The sequence below is a fragment of the Panthera leo genome, chromosome A1, assembly GCF_018350215.1.
Source record: "Panthera leo isolate Ple1 chromosome A1, P.leo_Ple1_pat1.1, whole genome shotgun sequence".
NCBI classification, from domain to species: domain Eukaryota; kingdom Metazoa; phylum Chordata; class Mammalia; order Carnivora; family Felidae; genus Panthera; species Panthera leo.
Genome location: NC_056679.1, coordinates 63,778,309 through 63,797,832, shown reverse-complemented (window position 1 = coordinate 63,797,832; position 19,524 = coordinate 63,778,309). Strand labels below are relative to the sequence as shown.

The 19,524-nt window shown below is 35.1% G+C and overlaps 1 protein-coding gene across 1 annotated transcript in view; it reads right to left on the bottom strand.

Moving 5' to 3' along the window:
• The window catches only part of GPC5 (glypican 5), a 1,402,048-nt gene that overhangs the window by 790,310 nt on the left and 592,214 nt on the right, over positions 1-19,524 (bottom strand). The gene's annotated exons all lie outside the window — the stretch shown is intronic.

Here is a 19,524-nt window from a genome sequence, read left to right as displayed (position 1 = left end):
GAAAGTTTAGTAAACTTTATAAAATGGCAGTAGAAACGAAGAAATAGAGTCTCCATTGAAAAGAGTCATGGGACTTTAAATATCATTGTGTTGTAGGGGCGCCTGGGTGGCGCAGTCGGTTAAGCGTCCGACTTCAGCCAGGTCACGATCTCGCAGTCCGTGAGTTCGAGCCCCGCGTCAGGCTCTGGGCTGATGGCTCGGAGCCTGGAGCCTGTTTCCGATTCTGTGTCTCCCTCTCTCTCTGCCCCTCCCCCGTTCGTGCTCTGTCTCTCTCTGTCCCAAAAATAAATAAAAAAACGTTGAAAAAAAAAAATTAAAAAAAAAAATAAATAAATATCATTGTGTTGCTAATGTTAGCATACCTCTCTATCCTTTCAGTGAACTTTGACATTGCAGATAAAGGAGTCCTTGATATTGCTGACAGTATTTCCAGTAAGAAACTTGCTTGAGAATTCTTCCTAAGAACATTTTATTTTATTTATTTATTTTTTTTTTTTGGTATCCACAAATTGCAAGTCACCTGGTGGAGTATTCCCACTGAAAAGTAACAGCTAGTAATATGAATGGAGATGTTAACAGAATATATTAAGTAGATTTTCTTGGCATTAGGCAAAGGAATCTTTCAAGGATGGTGTGGAAGTTCCACCAGAGAAAGTAATTAAAAACAAACAAAAAAAGAGGCATATGCACAAAAATTTTTATAATCTAGCAGGATTATGATCTAGATTTGTTTAAAGAAAACTGGGGTGCCTGGGTGGCTCAGTCAGTTAAGTGTCTAACTCTTGACTTTGGCTCAAGTCATGATCTCAAGGTTCGTGGGTTTAATGCCCATGAGATTCTCTCTCTCTGCCCCTCCCCTGCTTGTTCACTCTCTTCTCTCCCTCAAAATAAATTCAAAAGCTTAAAACAATAAATTAAATTGAAAAAGCAAACTGACCAACCAAAACGCAATACAAAACTAGCAAAAATAAAATACAAATAGGAAAATGTATTCTATATATATAATATGGAAACTATGTTGATACTCAGATGTGAGCAGATGCTATTAGGAAAAGTCAGCCCCACATGAGCTGACTATTCAGTTTAAATAAAATTAAAGAGGCTAAGGGTTGACTTGGGGATGTGTCATTTAGGTTTTGGGCTCAGTTTTTACCACCCCATAAATTTAGTAATGTACTTCCAATGAGTTGCTAGGGTTACAAATATCTGCCTGCATATATGCCTGAGGTTCTTAAGGAAGGCCATTGCCCCCCGATGTTCAATAACCAGGGGATCCAAGAACTGGGATTGGGATAAACCAATGAGTTACAGACTCCTCACCACACTGTGAAACAAACCTACCTTTCTAGATTCCTTTTTATTACTGGCCTACTATGAGATCTAGTCAAAGTTTGCATATTCACATTTTCCCATTGTTTTGTTTTTAGTTTCCTAAGTGCATGCCGTTGCCTCTACTGAGAATACACTTTTCCTGTCATCTCTGTCAATCTGCATACTCTTCAAAGATCTCCATAAATCTCTTCTATGTCTCTACGCAGGTATTATGTCACCTGTCTTGACCTTATTTTTTTCACCTGTGCCTACCCCAAAATATCTAAGGCACATCACTTCAACTCTTTCACCACACTCTCAGCATTCTTGCCCCAGTGGCTTCTTGGTTCAACTTCCTGAAAGCCCTCCATTCGCTGTCTCCAGCAATCTGGCTTCTCTCCACTGTTCACACAGCTTCTCTCCTCAAGGCCTCCACTTGCCATGTTCTGGCCTGGGCACTCTCCCGCTGTTCACATGCTCTGCCATGAACTGAACTACACTGGAAGAGGTGGGGGGAGGGGACAGGGCACAAATACAAAATGCCAGGGGGCGGGAAGCAGCTCTGGCAGTTGCGAACTCAGTAGTCCTCCACAAGAAGGTGTTCAGTTTTACGATCTCTTTAGACACGGAGGACAAAAGTTTGGTTTTGTTTGTTTGTTTGTTTGTTTGTTTAACTTCTCTGTTTGCAGAGCAGTATGCTATTTTTACTTTAGAGGCCCTGGACAGTCTGGTGGAAACTCTCACATCCTCCATACTTCAGCACAGTGACCTATTTCTAGTGTCAGTGTGGGAATTGGAAGCTGTTGCAAGAATGTTTAGGAATACCTTCCTCTGCAATCCAGTACAACTTGACCACCTGTAATAACAGTGTTCTAAATAAAGCTCAAATAAACGCCTGCACTAATTCTCCAGAATGCTCCATGATTTATTCAGTGTTTACTAAGCAAAACACAGCGCTCTACTAGGACTTGTAGATAAAGCTAGCATCAAGTAAAGAAAATATGTATTTAATATTATTTTGAGATTAAAATTCAAACGAAGAGGAAAAGACAAATGCATTAAATGCTCTAGCAATTAAGATTTATTGAGCAATTGGTGTAGAACCAGACCAAAAATTTAAGGATAAAAGTAGAAATAAGATATTGTGCCCTACCTCTAAGATGCTCAGCGCTCAGTAATAGGAGAGTCATTTATTAACAAATTATGATGCAATGTTATAAACAGTATAATGACAAGTGTTCTACTGACTTCACTGTAAATGAGCTTACAGTATATTTTACCTAAACCAAAAAAACATAGGAAGACCTCAAGAGGATTTAAGAAAGCTTTGACTCATCTACACAGTATGCCTTTAATACCAGAATTAAGGCACCGTCACTGAGGAAAATCATCACCCTACAGCAGGGAATTTTCTATGAGCCAGGTAGGAACCAGAGCCAAGGCACTGACTCTCTAGTAGAGTCCAGAGTGAAAACACAGATGGCCCTACATTAGTCCAGTAAAGCCATGCTTGATTAATGCCTGGAGACGGGATTAGGGATCTGTCCATAAAATTGCCCTTTCGGAATACAGTTGAGAGGGGAAAAGCTTATAAGGTTCACATAGGAACTCAAAAGGGTGAGGGGCCATCTGTGTTTTCTACTGGAAAAAGTATGGTTTAAATCTAGATCTCTGTAGTTACAAACAAACAAACTGATTTTTCCCAAAACATCTAACATCAAAATATTCAGCATTCAAAACTGACAAATTTTTAAAAAGTGTTTAATACATGAGAGAGAAGAAAACTAGGAAAAATCTCCTTTTTATCCACAAAAATATACACAGCTATAGTAGAAGAGCACAGCAAAGAGAGAAAGGTGGTTTTGAGAGAGTCTGGCATGAGAAGAGAGCAGACTGAAATAAGACTAGAACACAAGGAAATCCAAAACCCAAAATAAAACAGGGTATTTCCTGGAATTCTACTATGTTTAAAAGTGCAATTACTATTCCTTTGTCTTTTTATGCCTGATTATTTTTGCCTATGATTTCATCTGAAAAAATAACAATGATTTAAATTAATAAAATTAGCAAAAAGTTTTTAAAGAATCAAAAATACGTATATAAAATATAATTGAAGAAAATATTAATTTCCTTAGGGATTTAAAAGACTTAATGAAATAAAAAATTATTATTCATCAATTCTCTCCAAAAAAGTACAAATTTAATAGAGTATTTTTCAAAAAAATTTTTTTAATGTTAATTTATTTTAGAGAGAGAGAGAGACATGAGTGGGGGAGAGGCAGAGAGAGAGGGAGACACAGAATCCAAAGCAGGCTCCAGGCTCTGAGTTGTCAGCATAGAGCCTGAGGCAGGGCTCAAACTCACAAATGGTGAGATCATGACCTGAGCTGAAGTTGGACACTTAACCTACTAAGCTACCCAGATGCCCTTAATAGAGAATTTTTTTAGCTTTTTATTTAAAAAGTTGAATTTCATCTGGAAGAATATTGAAAATTATCTAAAAAGTTTTGCAGGAAGATGAGGTAGTTTTGTAATGACAGTAAAATTAAATAGTGCCATACAAGCATAAGAAGAGACAAACCAATGAACTTTTTCAAGATAACTTTTAGGATTTCAGGTCAATGGAGTAAGAAAATGGAGAAAAATTATCTGTTATGCAACAGATAATGCTAGAGGTAGGGTAACTGGTTAATTAGCTGGAAAAATAAAGTCATAGTTCTACACATCAAAATAATCTCATTTAGAACAAGGGATTTGTTGCTTAAGAAAACATCCAGAAGAAAATATAGATGGACATTTATCTGACCTTGAGGTAGAGAAGGCATTCAAAGACTAAAATCCAAGAAGAAGTCACAGAGGAAAATACTGATCAAGTTGATTTCATACAAATTGTAAAGTTCTAGAATATCATTCACAATAAAATTAAAAGATATACTCAAAATCAGATAAAACTTTGCAAGGTAGATGATAAAGCAAAAAAATATACAGAAAAATTGTGCATATCAGTAAGAAAATATCTTTAAATGGCAAGGAAAGCCATGAAATAGCAAGGAAAGTATAAAATACTAGAGCAGAGAGATTTTATAGATTGAAAGAATAAAGTATTTGTTTTAGGATAAGTTATATGAGATTATGTTTTTCTTACTTGGCTAGTTCATATACATTTATTTTTTTAATTCACCTTCTTTGAGATATAATTGATATATAACATTAAGTTTCAAGTGTACATGTTGGTTTGACTCATTTATATACTGCAATATGATACCACGGTAGGGTTAGTTGACACCTCTATCATGTCACATAATTATCAGGTTTTGTTGTGGCGGGGGGAATAACTAAGATCTAGTCTCTTAGCAACTCTGAAGTTTATAAAACAACAGTATTGCTTATCATCACTATACTGTGCATAAGGTGTCCAGGACTTCTCTGTCTACTGGGTGCAAGATTGTACCCTTAAACAACATCTCCCTAATTCTCCTACCCTCCAGCCCCTGATAACCACCACTCACCATTCAGTTTTTACAAATTTGGTGTTGATTCCACATATTAGACAGATCATAAAATATTTGTCTTTCTCTGACTCATCTCACATAGGATAACTGCCCTCAAAGTCCATCTATGTTGTTGTAAATGGCAGAATTTCCTTCACTCTCATGGTTGAATAATATTCTATTGTATGTAAATACATATCACATCTTCATCCGTTCATCTGTCTATAGACACAGGTTGATTCTATATCTTGGCTATTGTAAATAGTGCTGCAATGAACATGAAAGTGCAGATATCTCTTTGATATCTTGTTTTCATTTCCTTTGGAAATATACTCAGGAGTGAAATTGCTGAATCATATGGTAGTTCTATTTTTAAAATTTTTGAGAAACCTCCATACCATTTTTCATAGTGGCTGAACCCATTTGCATTCCCATCAACAATGCACAAGGATTCCCTTTTGTCCACATCCTTGCCAACACTTGTTATCTCTGATCTTCTTGATGATAGCCATTCTAATGTGTGAGGTGATACATGTATTTAACATATTCTATATGATATATGTTCAATAATTGATAGGGACTGGAAAATGAAAAAAAAATGCTAGCAGTTTAATGGGGAGACTGACATGTAAACAAAAAACTCCTCTAAGAGGTGATTACAGTAATGCAAGTACTTACTAACTAGCGGGGAACAATGAAATGATACTGTATTCATGTGGGAGCAAGGAGAAAGACTTTGCATTCAGTAGAGCATGTGAGCTGACACCTGAGATGAAGACACAGGAGGATAAATAACACTGAAGAGAGTTTCCAAGGTAGAGAAAATGACTTTTATGAAATCAGAAAAGCATGAAGTTTATGTGGTTTAAAAAGTATGTTGTATTCAGGTAATAATACAAGTACTCCAATATTCCTGCATTTTTTTACTAGAGGTTCTGAAGAGGCATCTACTTCGAAGCTCATTCAGGTTGTTGGCCAGATTCAGCTCCTCGTGTCTGTAGTATTGCATTCCCCACTTCTTTATCGTCTTTCAGCTGGGGGCCAGCTTTGCTCCTAGAGACTGCCTACGTTCTTGTCATGGTTTCCCTGCGGACTATCCAGCAACATTTTATACGACTGATCTCTGGGACTTTCCCGTTTGCCCCATCTCTCAGACATCAGCTGGAGAAAGTTCTCTGCATTTAAGAACTCATGTGATTATATTGAGCTAATCAAAATAATCCAAGAAATGTGCTTATTTTTAAGATGTTTCAAAGTGATTATAACGGCACAGTCTCTTTTGTCACCAAATGCAGCATACCCAAAGGTTTCAAGCATTAGGACGTGGACATTTTGGGGGCCTCTACTCTGCTATCACATTAATCAAGAATAAAAATAGAGGAGCACGGGAGGATTTTATGGGGAAAAGAATGAGTTCTATTTTGAACATGCTAAGCTTGAAGTGCCTTTGGGAATTCTGGGTGGATATGTTTTGAAAGCAGTTTTATATACAGATTTGGCAGTTCTGTATAAAAGTCAGGCTGATTGTATAATTTGGCAGTCATCATCTTATAAATTGTAAATGAAGCCATTATTATATATGAGAGGTTTAGCATTTTGCCCGGGGAGATTTCAAATCAGTTTACGAAGTTAATATACTGTGGTGCTCTCAATAGTAGGATCATGTTTTATTCATTTGGTATTAGCCTGGGATCAAATTCTTATATTTGTTGAATGAATAAATGAATGAGTGAATGAATGAATGAAAACTATAGACGCTTGTCCTTTAGGACTCTATCTTGTTTATAGATGTGTGTGTGTGTGTGTGTGTGTGTGTGTGTGTGTGTGTGTGTGTGTGTTTGATATGGCTCAAAGTTTTTAAAAACACTATAAAAACGGAAAATATGTTCATTGGAGGAACACTTTAATTCAGACTAAATTAAAGCATTTTTTATAAATAAAGCAGTTAGAAGGCACTCTTAGATTTTAAAAAGTATTATTCCATAGAGAAAGCACTGCAACAATGAATTCCTACTATTTCATTCACTCTTAAGATAATAGTAAGTAAACTGTGCATAACTTATTCAAAACACGTTCTTCTAAATTTCTAAACTACCAGGATGTGTGCACAATAGCACACACACATAAACACCTCTTGTAATGTTATTTTAATTTAGTTAGTCCATTCAGACACCTGAACAAAAACTACTTGTTTCATTAGAGAGACCACTCATCTATATCCTTCTCTTCTTGAATGCATCAAGGAGAAAACACCTAATAGTATTTTTGTTTTTACCAATAGTATGTAAAAAATACACACCAGTGACAATATTTTTATATGCTGATGTTTTACTTGCTTTCCAGTAAATGGATTAAGTTTCACCTTTTTAAAAGTCTTTTTGTCTTTTTCCCAAAAACAATTTTTTAGGGCAATTTCTGGTTTAAAACAAAATTAACAGGAAGGCCCAGAGATTTCTCATATACCTCTCCTCTCCCACCCCCCATCCATACCCATGCCTAGCTCCCTCCATTATCCACATCCTCCACCAGAGTGATACAACTGATAAATCAACACTGACACATCATAATTGCCCAAAGTCCATAGTTTGCATAAGTGCTCACTGTTAGTGTTGCACTTTCTGAAATTTTAGACAAATGTGTAATGACATGTGGCCATTATTACAATACCATACAGGGTATTTTCACTGCACTGAAAATCCTCTGTGCTCTGCCTATTCATCCCTCGCCCTCCCCTAACCCTTGGCAAACAGTGATCTTTCTACTCTTTCCATAATTTTGCTGTTGCCAGAATGCCATATAGTTGAAATTATACAGTATGCAGACTTTTCAGGTTGGCCTCTTTCACTTAGCAATATGAATTCAGGGTTCCTCCATGTCTTTGCATGGCTTGATAGCTCATTTCTTTACAGTGCTGAATAATATTCTATTTGATGTGCCACAGTTTATTCATCCATTCACCTATTGAAAGACGTATTGGTTGGTTCTAAGATTTGGCCATCATGAATTATCTAATCTTTTTAAAAATACATTAAAAATATTCTGAAGTAATTATATTCTGATAGGTATTCTCAACACAATTGGAGAGTATCTGGAAAATAATAATTACAAATAAGTAGAGAGATTCATTTTATAATCTCTACAAATCATTTTATAATCTACAAATAAGTAGAGAGATTCATTTCAATAATTAATGTAAGGAATGGAAAAGGGATAAGATTATATATCATTATAGATCTCATAGACACCAAGAATGGTTAAGGGAATATTAATAACAATTAATAACAGCAGTATGTTTCAAAATAAAATATAACTCAAACAAAAGAGAAAGTTTGAATAGTCTCATGTGTATTAAGTAAATCAAATCCACACTTAAAAATCTTCTCATCAAGAAAATTTCTGGCTCATGTGTCTTCATCATGATTATGTCAAATATTTAAGGATGATGCAACACCAGTTTTATACAAACCCTTCCAGAGAATTACAAAAAAGGAGAAAATAATTCATAATTTGGTCTCAGGCCCACATCACCTCTGTATGTAAAACCTAAGACATTGCAAGAAGGAAAGCTACAATCTTCATCAAAAATGTAGATGTTAAGACCCTAGATAAAATATTAGAAAAGTGACTCCAGTGGTACATCAAAAGTATCATCAATGGGAGTAACAGCAGTAGATATGGTGGAATAAAGATTTGTGAAAATTTCCTCTCCCATTAAAGCAATGAGAGCATGGCAAAATTGTCAAAATCTAATTTTCAGAGCTTTGGAAATGATCTAATTTCTTACAGCAATCTGCAATGTGTTTTTTTTTTTTTTTCAAGAAAAACAATGGAATCTCAGTAAGAATAGTGAGTTTTATGGTGATATTTGTGATTGATATATGTATGGATCTGAAAGCCGTAGCCATGTTCAGGGTTGCACATATGCCCATGAAGGCCTGAGAAGGTCCTCCTCCCATCAGACCCCTCCATGAACCTGAGGAACTGCACAAGCAAGAAGTGAAGTCTAAGGCATAGTATCAACTGCCTATAGGATGCTGAAGGTGTATCCTTCAGTACACACACACACACACACACACACACACACACACATATAGAGTTCCTCAGTAAACACAGGACTTTCTTTGGTTCAAGAAACTTAGGAAAATCTCCATAAAATCATTAAACACAAATGCAACTGAATGGAAACTTTAGTGGCCACTAATGAAAATGAATAGAATTAGTTTCAAAAAGTCATTAAGTAAGCAGCAACACAAACAACAAACATCAACATGAGGGAAAAAGCCCTAGGGAAGGGCAAATCTGACTTTGAGTTGTCCCATTATATTCTCTAACATGTCCAGTTTTCAATAAAACAATACAATACGTGCAAAGAAAGAAGAAAGCACTGTCCATACACATGGCAATGAACAGTCAATAGAACTGTTCCTGAGGAGGCTGAGATGTTGACTTTACTAGACAAAAGTTTAAAATTTCACAAGAGGGGCTCAATAGCCAATTTCAATTGACAGAAGAAAGAATCAGAAAACCTGAAGATAAGCAATCGAGATTACCCATTTTGAAGAATAGAAAATAAAAAGAATAAGGAAAAAATAATAGAAATAGCCCAATGTTCCATTTTAAAAAACAGAAAGAGAAAAAACTAAATCTAAAACAAGCAAAAGAAAGGAAATGATCATGATTATAGTGTAAATAAATGAATTAGATAATAAGAAAACAGAAGAGAAAAATCAATGAAGCCTAAGTCGGTCTTATGATAAAAAAAACAAAAACAAACAAAACCTTTAGCTATACTGACAAAAAATATGAGAGACAAGACTCAAACGACTAAAGCAAGGAATGAAATGGGAGCCATCACTACTGACCTCCCAGACACAAAAAGGAATATAAGAGAATACTATGAATAATTATATGCCAAAAAATTAGGTAATATACATAAAATGAACAACTTCCTACAAAGACCCAAACTACCAAAACTGACTTAAGGAGAAACATAAAACCTGAATGGATCTGTAATAAGTAAAGAGGTTGAATTAATAATCAACATACTTTCTGCAAAGAAAAAGTCCAAATGGCCCAAAAGCCAGACGGCTTTCCTGGTGAATTTTACCAAATGTTAAAAGAAAAGTGATCACCTTTGTCCTTCACAAACTCCTCCAAAAAAATCTACTGGGAAAGAATGCATTCCAGTTCATCCTAGGAAGTCTGATAGCAAAAACTGTGACAAAGATATTAAAAGAAAGAAAACCCACATACCATTATCCATTATGACTATAGAAACAAAAATCCACAATAAAATGCTATCAAATTGAACACAGTAACATATAAAAAGGATTATATGTTGTAAGTATGAGTGATTGATTACAGGAACTAAAATAAAGAAAATAATTGCATATAAAATAGCATCTCAAGAATGAGAAATGAGTAACTTAAAGTATAAAACCTGTACAATGAAAACTACAAAGTATCACTGAAAGAAATTAAATGGAAAAACATGCCATGTTCATATGGATCTGAGGGCTTCATGTTATGAAGGCAGCAATATACCTCAAATTGTTCTTCAGATTCACCACAATCTTTATCAAAATTGTAGTTGACTGTTTCTGCAGAAATGGACAGCTTGCTCCTAATATTCATACGGAAATGCAAGTGTGATAACAGAACACGGCTCCCAAAAGATGTCCATGTCCCAGAACCTAGGAATATTTTAGTTTACATGATTAAAGAGACTTAGACATGATTACATTAACAAATTTCAGCTGGACAAATTATCATGGATGATCTGGGTTGGCCCAATGCAATCCTTACTAATGAAAGAGGGAGGTGTGAGTAGTAGCATCAGAGAAACAGACGGGATAATGGACAATGTTGGACAAACGCAAGGGAGGGGCCACAGGCTACAGAGTGCAGATGGCCTCTAGGAGCTGGAAAAAGCAAAGAAACAGATCCTTCTCCAGAGACTCCAGAAGAGACACAGCCTTGCTGCTGACACCTTGATGTTAGGCCATTATCTGCAGCACTGTAAAATAATAAATTTATGGCAAGCTGTTATTTCAGCAAAAGGAAACTAACATAGCCAAGGTCCCAGAATAGTCTAAACAAGCTTGAAAAAGACCAACAAAATTGAAAGGCTCACCCTTCCTGACTTCCAAACTTTCTACAAAGCTAGAGTAATTATATCAGTGTGGGACTGGCTTAAAGATATTTATAGTCAACTGATTCTTGACAGCGGTGGCAAGGTAATTCAACAGGGAAATAATAGTCTTTTCAACAAATAGTGCCGAGAAAATTGTATACACACATGCAAAAGGGTGAAATTAGATTCTGACCTTACATCATATACAAGCGGTAACCCAAAGTGGATCAAAAACCTAAGTGTAAGAGCTAAAAGTATAAAACTCTTATAAGAAAAGATAAATACAAATCTTCATGACCTTGGATTAGAACAGGGCTTCTTATAGGTGACACCAGATTATAAGCATCAAAAGAAAGTAATACATCGTAGTTAATCAACATTCAATGTTTTGTGTGTAAAATAGATCATCAAGAAAGTGAAAAGACTGCACACAGAATGGTTGAAAATGTTTACAAATCATACATCTCATAAGGGACTTGTATTCAGAATATATATAGAACCCTTACAGCTCAACAATTAAAAATGGGAGAATGGTTTGAATAGATAGTTCTCCAAAGATGATATACAAAAACACAAAAAACACATAAAAAGATGCTCAACATTAATAGTCATGAGGGAAATGCAAATCAAAATTACAATGGGATACCATTTTATACTCACTAGGAAGGTTAAGGTCAAAAGATAGAAAATAAAAAGTGAGGGTGAGGAGGTAGAGACAATCCCTCATCCTTTGCTAGTGGGAATGTAAAATGGTACAGCCACTTTGGAAAGCAGTTTTGCATTTCCCCACCAAAGTTAAACATGGTGTTACCAAATGCCCCAGAAATTTTACTCCTATGTATATATCTAAGAGAATTGAAAACATATGTTTACCCAAAACGTGTACATAAATGTTTATAGCACCTTTATCCATAATAGCCAAAAAGCAGAAACAGCCCAAATGCCCATCAATTGATGAATGGATAAACAAGTGGCATCTCCACTTTTTATCAACCATAATAAGGCATGAAATACATCTGCAACATAAATGGACCTTGAAAACATTGTGAAGTGAATAAAACCTGACACAGAAGGTATTGTATGATTCTACTTTTATGGGATGTCCAGAAACAGCAATCTACAGAGACAGAAGAAGGTAAATCAGTCATTTCCAGGGGCTGGGGAGGGGAGTTAATATGATCTTTCAAATAAGAGATCTTTCAAATAAGAATTTGGTGTCTTTCAGTGATAAAACTCTTCTGGAATTTGTGGCAATCATTGCATAACTTATGAATACACTATTCACTGAATTGTACATTCTTAACGGGTAAACTTTTTGGTATGTGAATTACAGTTCAGTAAAAACTATGATAAATGCAAAACAACAGGTTTATTCCAATAATACAAGATTGTTTTAATATCACAAAATCAATCAGTGTAATTTTCAACATTAACTGTTTGAAAGAGAAAATCTAATCTCAGAGGATGCACAAAATTGGATTTTTTAAATGTATAAATGAGGAATACAACAAATTTCTTTAACCTGATTAGAGAGAGACATAAAAACCTATGCAAATATCATAATTAATACGGGGATATTGAAAGCTTTCCTTCTGAGATCAGAAACAAGACAAGATTCCCCAGCCAGTTCAATAAAAGAAAATTTTAAAAAGTCCCTAAGTATTGGCAAAAAAGAAATACACTGGTCAAAATTATTTGCAAACTGCATTGGATATGCAGAAAATTTTAAATGTTAGAATTAATAAGTAAATATAACTGGATACAATATCTGCATATAAAAATTTAAGGAAATTTATTTCCTTAAACTAGCAATAACCAATTAGAAAATAATAAAAATATACCATTTATGATCAAAGTTTTGTTAATTTCATGAAATAAATTGGAAAGTTTTCCTTTTTTATATGTTCTGGAAAATCTGAACAAATTTTCAAGTCATTTAAATAATGTTAAATATATCTCTCCAATAACAACAGCAAAAAATATTCAAGTTGCATATGATTGTGGATATTCTTAATGGTATTAGGAATATCTCTTTATTGAAAACCCTTTTTAGATATAAATTAGGGACTCCTAAGAATGTTTTGACCTAAGTATTCTTTTTTTATTTACCAAAATTGAGAAATTTTTTATCTCTCATTTTTTAAAAAGTAACACAGGCTTATTTTTAAATTTGCAATTAATGCAGACATGTAAAAAGTAGAAAATGAAGGTAATCTACATACTAATATTAACAATAACCATTCATAGGGGCACCTGAGTGGCTCAGTCAGTTAAGCATCCAACTCTTGATTTTGGCTCATGTTGTGATCTCATGGTTTGTGAGATCAAGCCCTGTGTCAGGCTCTGTACTGACAGCACAGAGTCTGCTTCGGATTCTCTCTCTGCTTCTCTCTCTCTCTCTGTGTCTCTCACAAACTTAATAAATAAGCTTTAAAAGGACAATAACCATGTATACTATTTTGGTATATACCCTTATATATGTATGTGTACATATATATGTATATGTATATGTATATATATATACAGCTACATGTATACACACATATATATACACATGTATATATATACACATGTGTACATATATGTATATATATACACGTATATATACATATATGTACACATGTGTGTATATATATACAGCTACATGTATATACACATATATACACATACACATATACATATATATATACATATACATACATATATATATATATATATATATATATATATACACACACATACACATAAGCAAGAGTACTTGCATGTGTGGGTGGGGGAGAAATACATAGGTAAATAGAAACAGAGAGATAGATGTCAAATATAGCATGCATTATATTTTGCAAACTATTTTTATTTTTGAATTTAGACAACTTATAGAACTTAATAAACATAGTAACTAGAAACCCTAGAGTTATTTCCATATTTCCAAATTTCTGAAATGACATCTGTGTACACATAAACATTCATCACAATCAACTACACATGCTGCTCAGAGTTCTTTCCTCCAGCTGCCATGTTAGATTAAAGTAATGATTGACATGAGTTTGCATACTATTTGGGAATTTAATATTTGTTATGTTGGATTTCTTCTGTTGCTAAAACCTACAGCTTGGAAATACACATTTTGTTTTCCTGCAACTGGATGGTGCACATATACTAGAATTAAAGAATTACAGCTAGTAGGTCCCCAGCTTGCATCCTTAAGCAATCCTTATAAATACTACCTTTCTTATTAGCATGGCCTTCTGTTCTCAGTTTCAATAGGGCACACTCAGGAATTTAAACCATAGTGCTTCCTCATTTAAATAGATAATCTGCCACTCAAAAACTGTGTAGACCTTAAAGTCTGATGTTAGAAATGGAGCTAAGAGTTCCAAATATTTTAAATAACAGACTATAGTGGCACCTGAGTGGCTCAGTCAGTTAAGAGTCTGATCAGGTCATGATCTCACAGTTTGTGAGTTTGAGCCCCACATCGGGCTCCATGCCCACAGCTCAGAGCCTGGAGCCTGCTTCAGATTCTGTGTCTCCCTCTCTCTCTCTGTTCCTCCCCTGCTTGTACTCTGTCTCTCTCTCTCTCTGTCTCTCTCAGAAATAAATAAACATTAAATAACAGACTATAACTTTGTGCAGTGCTTTTGTTGGTCACTTAAAACAACAGAAAGATTTGGTACTCGTGATTTTCCTCAATGGTGGTTACAAATAGTCTTAAGACAGATACCATATGTTTTCACTCTTACGTGGATCCTGAGAAACTTAACAGAAGACCATGGGGGAGGGGGAGGAAAAAGAAGAGAGGGAGAGAGTGAAACCACAAGAGACTTAAAAACTGAGAATAAACTGAGGGTTGGTTGGGGTGGGAGGGAGTGGGGGTGGGTGATGGTCATTGAGGAGGGCACCTGTTGGGATGAGCACTGAGTGTTGTATGGAAACCAATTTGACAATAAATTTCATATTAAAAAAAATAGTCTTCTCTTCCTTTACTATATTTGAGCAGCATATTTCATTCCACACATCCTTTGCTTGCTGCCAGAACCCTAATACTGTGAAGGTAGAAAGCTTCTCTAGTACAGTGTTTGTAAATGTCAAGTAGCCAACAGATATTTGGAAGTCTAGGCATATTCACCTTTCTAACATTTGCTTAAAGCCATCTGGAATTAACGTTCTCCTCTTTCTACTCCTCTTACCCAAACAACAACAACAACAACAACAACAAAAACCTTATACAGATGTGACACAAAACATATTACATAAAGCTTTTATTCAGCCCTCTTCCAATGAGGCAGGAATTACACATGCATGTATAAAATAAAAGGGGGGGGGAATATTTTTATAGTAATCTGTATATTTGATGTCAAGTTACCCTTTGATGTATCTGCAATTTTCTTTTTTTTTTTTTTAATTTTTTAACATTTATTTATTATGAGAGACAGAGAGAGACAGAGCATGAGCCGGGCAGACAGAAGAGGAGACACAGAATCTGAAGCAGGCTCCAGGCTCTGAGCTGTCAGCACAGAGCCCAACATGGGGCTTGAACTCACAAACCGTGAGATCATGACCCGAGCTGAAGTTGGACGCTTAACCGACTGAACCACCCAGGCGCCCCTGTATTTGCAATTTTCTAGTGAAACAAATGCTGTTTATTTTGGATTAGGAGGAAGCTCGTGCATTGTCCACCAGGATTCACTTGCTGCTAAAGAAGCACTATCCTGAAGCCAATCACATGCCCCTCAAACCAAGTCTGCTTGCTTTTATTTTATTTTCCCAGCCTGATTACTCAACATCTGTGAATAAGAGTAATTTGAAAGATGAAACTAAAAATGACATAGAGTTGGCCCACCCTCTCTCCTAAGAGTACCTAATTCTCCTCTGAGGCCTTAGGACTGTGAACTAGGGAAATGGAAAATGAAGAGCTGGCCCCATTAACTCTGGAAAACTCTACTCTGGACAAGCTGCTTGTGCACGGTGCAAGGAAGCCAACAGATGCCTGAGTAACACTTTGTAGGGAGTTTTGGCTCCTCTGGGCTCCATTTTTTCTTTGTTTCTTTGGTTTTGTCTTTCCAGGTTTGTTCTATCAAAACCTAATACTGGGTTGCCTAGGTGGCTCAGTTGGCTGAACGTCCAACTCTTGATTTTGGCTCAGGTCATGATCTCAGGAGCCTAGGATCGTGCCCCAGGCCGGGCTCTGCCCTAAGCATAAAGCCTGATTAAGACTCATTCTCTCTCCCTCTGTCCCTTTCCTTCTGCTCATGTCCCTTCTCTCTCTTTAAAATTAAATTAACCCTTCTCTCTCTTTAAAATTAAATTAAATTAAATTAAATTAAATTAAATTAAAATAAATAAATAAATAAATAAATAAATAAATATAAATAAGAAACCTAATGTAACAAAATCGGAGTAAATCTTCAACATCCTTTCTATTTTCCCCATTTTTACTACTCCAACATTCAGCCATACCTGCACCCCAATCCACCATCTAACATTCATTTAGTAAACATTCAAGGTGATTTGTATCAAACCACTTTAAAGGAGCTGATTGGAGATAGAGCAATTAGCATAGTATATGTTTAGATTAGCATATGGCCGCCCTTATCCTCTAACATCACAGAGTAATGTTTCCTATTTTCAAGTCCTTGAAAATATTCTGTCCTTTCAAGGTCCAAAACTTTACAAGTTTACCTAGCCATCTTTTCCCTTAAGCTTCTGCCTCCCTTTTTCAATTCATATCTGTTCTACAAAAATTATCCCCCAAAAGAAAAATTAATCTTCCACGAAGACTGGGGGTTTTTTTTTACATTATCTGCTAGTTACTTAAAGTTCAGACTCTTCAACCCATACTTACAATCTTGTCTTTTCAACTCTTTCATATTCAGTTACTGTTATACAAAATGATTATATAGCTACAGTCTTGCAAAATAGTCACTATAAATGATAGTGTGAATATGCAAAATGCCAAGCACCTTAAAAAGTAACTAGCTTACACTAGTCCCTTCAAAAAGCAATTAATAACATGTGTGCTCCAAACAAGTATTTCTAAACACATGTGTCTCAGTAACCAAACTTAGCTGGAAACATAAAAGAGATTAAAGATCTGGTCAACGGACCCAATGTACAATTTTGAAAATGTAAGTTTAATTTGTTCCTGATAAATGACTTCTCAAAAATAACCCATTAATGGGGCACCTGGGTGGCTCAGTCAGTTAAGTGTCCGACTTCAGCTCAGGTCTGACCCTGCAGTCTGAGAGTTCGAGCCCCGCGTCAGGCTCTGTACTGACAGCTCAGAGCCTGGAGCCTGCTTCAGATTCTGTGTCTCCCTCTCTCTGCTCCTCCTCTGCTCATGCTCTGTCTCTCTCTCTCTCAAAAATAAATAAAGATTTAAAAAAAATTTAAATAACCCATTAATAAATAAATAAACCCATCAGAAAAGTAAAACTTATTTTGGGCCTTTTAGTAAGTAACATATCTGTTTGATTTAAACCTAGGAGATACTGAATGATATGAAGAAATTAGGTTGTAGCTAAATATCCATGAATATTAGGGTTATTCTCTATTGGTTTGGAGCGCTCTTTTACACACCAATATTCAGCTTTAGGAATTTAGGGACTCATTAACTTTGTTAAACATGGAATTTAGCTTTTTTTTTTTTTTCTAAAAAAAAGAGCTAATTATTTCTTTACTATTTTTATATCCAAGTACACTCTTCTTATTACTCACAAAGGACAAATCTTTACCAATCCCCAATCCCTGCAGTCAGGGAAATAATTTCATTTAAACATCCCCTGAAAGCAATTATTTATGGACTTCACAGAAACTGGGGTAAACTTTTTGTGGTCCCATTTATTTTGTGGAAATTATAGATTGGTTATAAAAGAATATGAACTCATAACTATTTGGTTAAAACGTTAACAGAAAAATAGAGCAAAAGTAAAGCAATGATCCCACCGCATAACAGAAATACCTTGTTATAATTTAACTGACATTTCAGGTGTTCTCAAAAAGTGTTATTTTGATATTTAACAACATCACTGATTGGAGAGGCTCTACATTCCCCGTATTATCAAAATTTTATGAACCAAAAATATTAACAGAATTTGTTTTACTGAGAATTTCTTTGTTCTCAGATGTTCTCTGAACAGAACGGTTTAAATCCATGATAAACATTGTAACATATTTGAAGAAACCCCTCTCTGGGTAACTTCCCTAGCTGACACTGTGTTCTATCTTCCAGCAATGTACAACACTTATTTTGCCATAATTTCTGTGGCATAGTTGTCTCTGAGGTCTCCTTTAAAATCTCCAAGCTTCTCACATTTCAAGTTTCTCTAGAGCAATGTTTCTCAACCGTGGCTGGCAGTCCTGATGTCCAGCTGCGTCTCAGACCAATTTCATAAAAAATTTCAAGGGTGGAACCCTGACATCGGTAATTTTTAAAACTCCCAGGTGGTTCCAATGTGCAGTCATGGTTGAAACACACGATTTAGAGTGAGAAATGACCTCCGGCTATTCCACGACTTTTCTATTAATAGCTTAACATATTACAAGTGGCAAAATGGCATCAGTGAACATTTATGGTTGTAAAATAGAGCTGTTTTGTTCCAGTTCTGCTGAAGTATTTTTGTAAAACCTCTATGTCTGTGTCCCTGTAATTTGAAGTTTGAGCCATCAAATTCTGATAAAGAATCTTTGCTAAATTTAGAGCAGAGTTAAAGCATGATTTTCCTGATTTAAAAATGGCAGCTTTCAGTAAAATTTGGCCATTTAATTATGTACCTAAAAAATCAATTTTGAACAAAAGTATCACTCTCAAATGATTAAAATTTTAATAAGTTTCAGGTAAATAATAAGCTGTAGATACCATTTATTTAGATCAATTTGTTAATGCATAGAATTCCTAGGAGCATCACTCTCATTAATAACTTATTTACATGAATTCTTATGTATTAAACCCACTGTGCTAACATTTTCGTTATCTGAAACACCTTAATGTTATATCATTAACATTTTTAGCTTTCTAGTCAAGAAAAACTCTTTTAATTGCTCATTCTAATAGCTCAAAAGAAAATCATGTTTTTTTGTTTTGTTTTGTTTTTGGTTTCCATAAATATGAAATTTATTGTCAAACTGGTTTCCATACAACGCCCAGTACTCTTCCCAAAAGGTGGCCTCCTCAATACCCATCACACTCGTGTTTTTTGTTTTGAACCCACCTTTAAATTTCAGCTCCAAGCTCTTCTAACTTATTTATTTTAAATTTGCTGCAGAGTTAATTTTCAAAACTCTGGATTTATTTCTCAACAATGTTACTCTCAGATCTAAACATGTTAGGAATAATAAGACACCCTTCATTCATCAATAATAAGGAAATCTTTTCTTAGAAGGTTTCACTCTAAATTGTATCCTTACCGCAGCCCTTTCATTAGGCAAGTTTCAAGTTTATTTGATTTGGACAACCATTTTATCAATTTCCTTAATGAGACCTAGCAAACTTTGACATTTGAAATAAAAAGGAAAAGAAAACGTCAATATGGAAATTTAAGTTACTATGGAATAAAATTTATGAGAAGGTTATTATTAACACTGATATAGGGG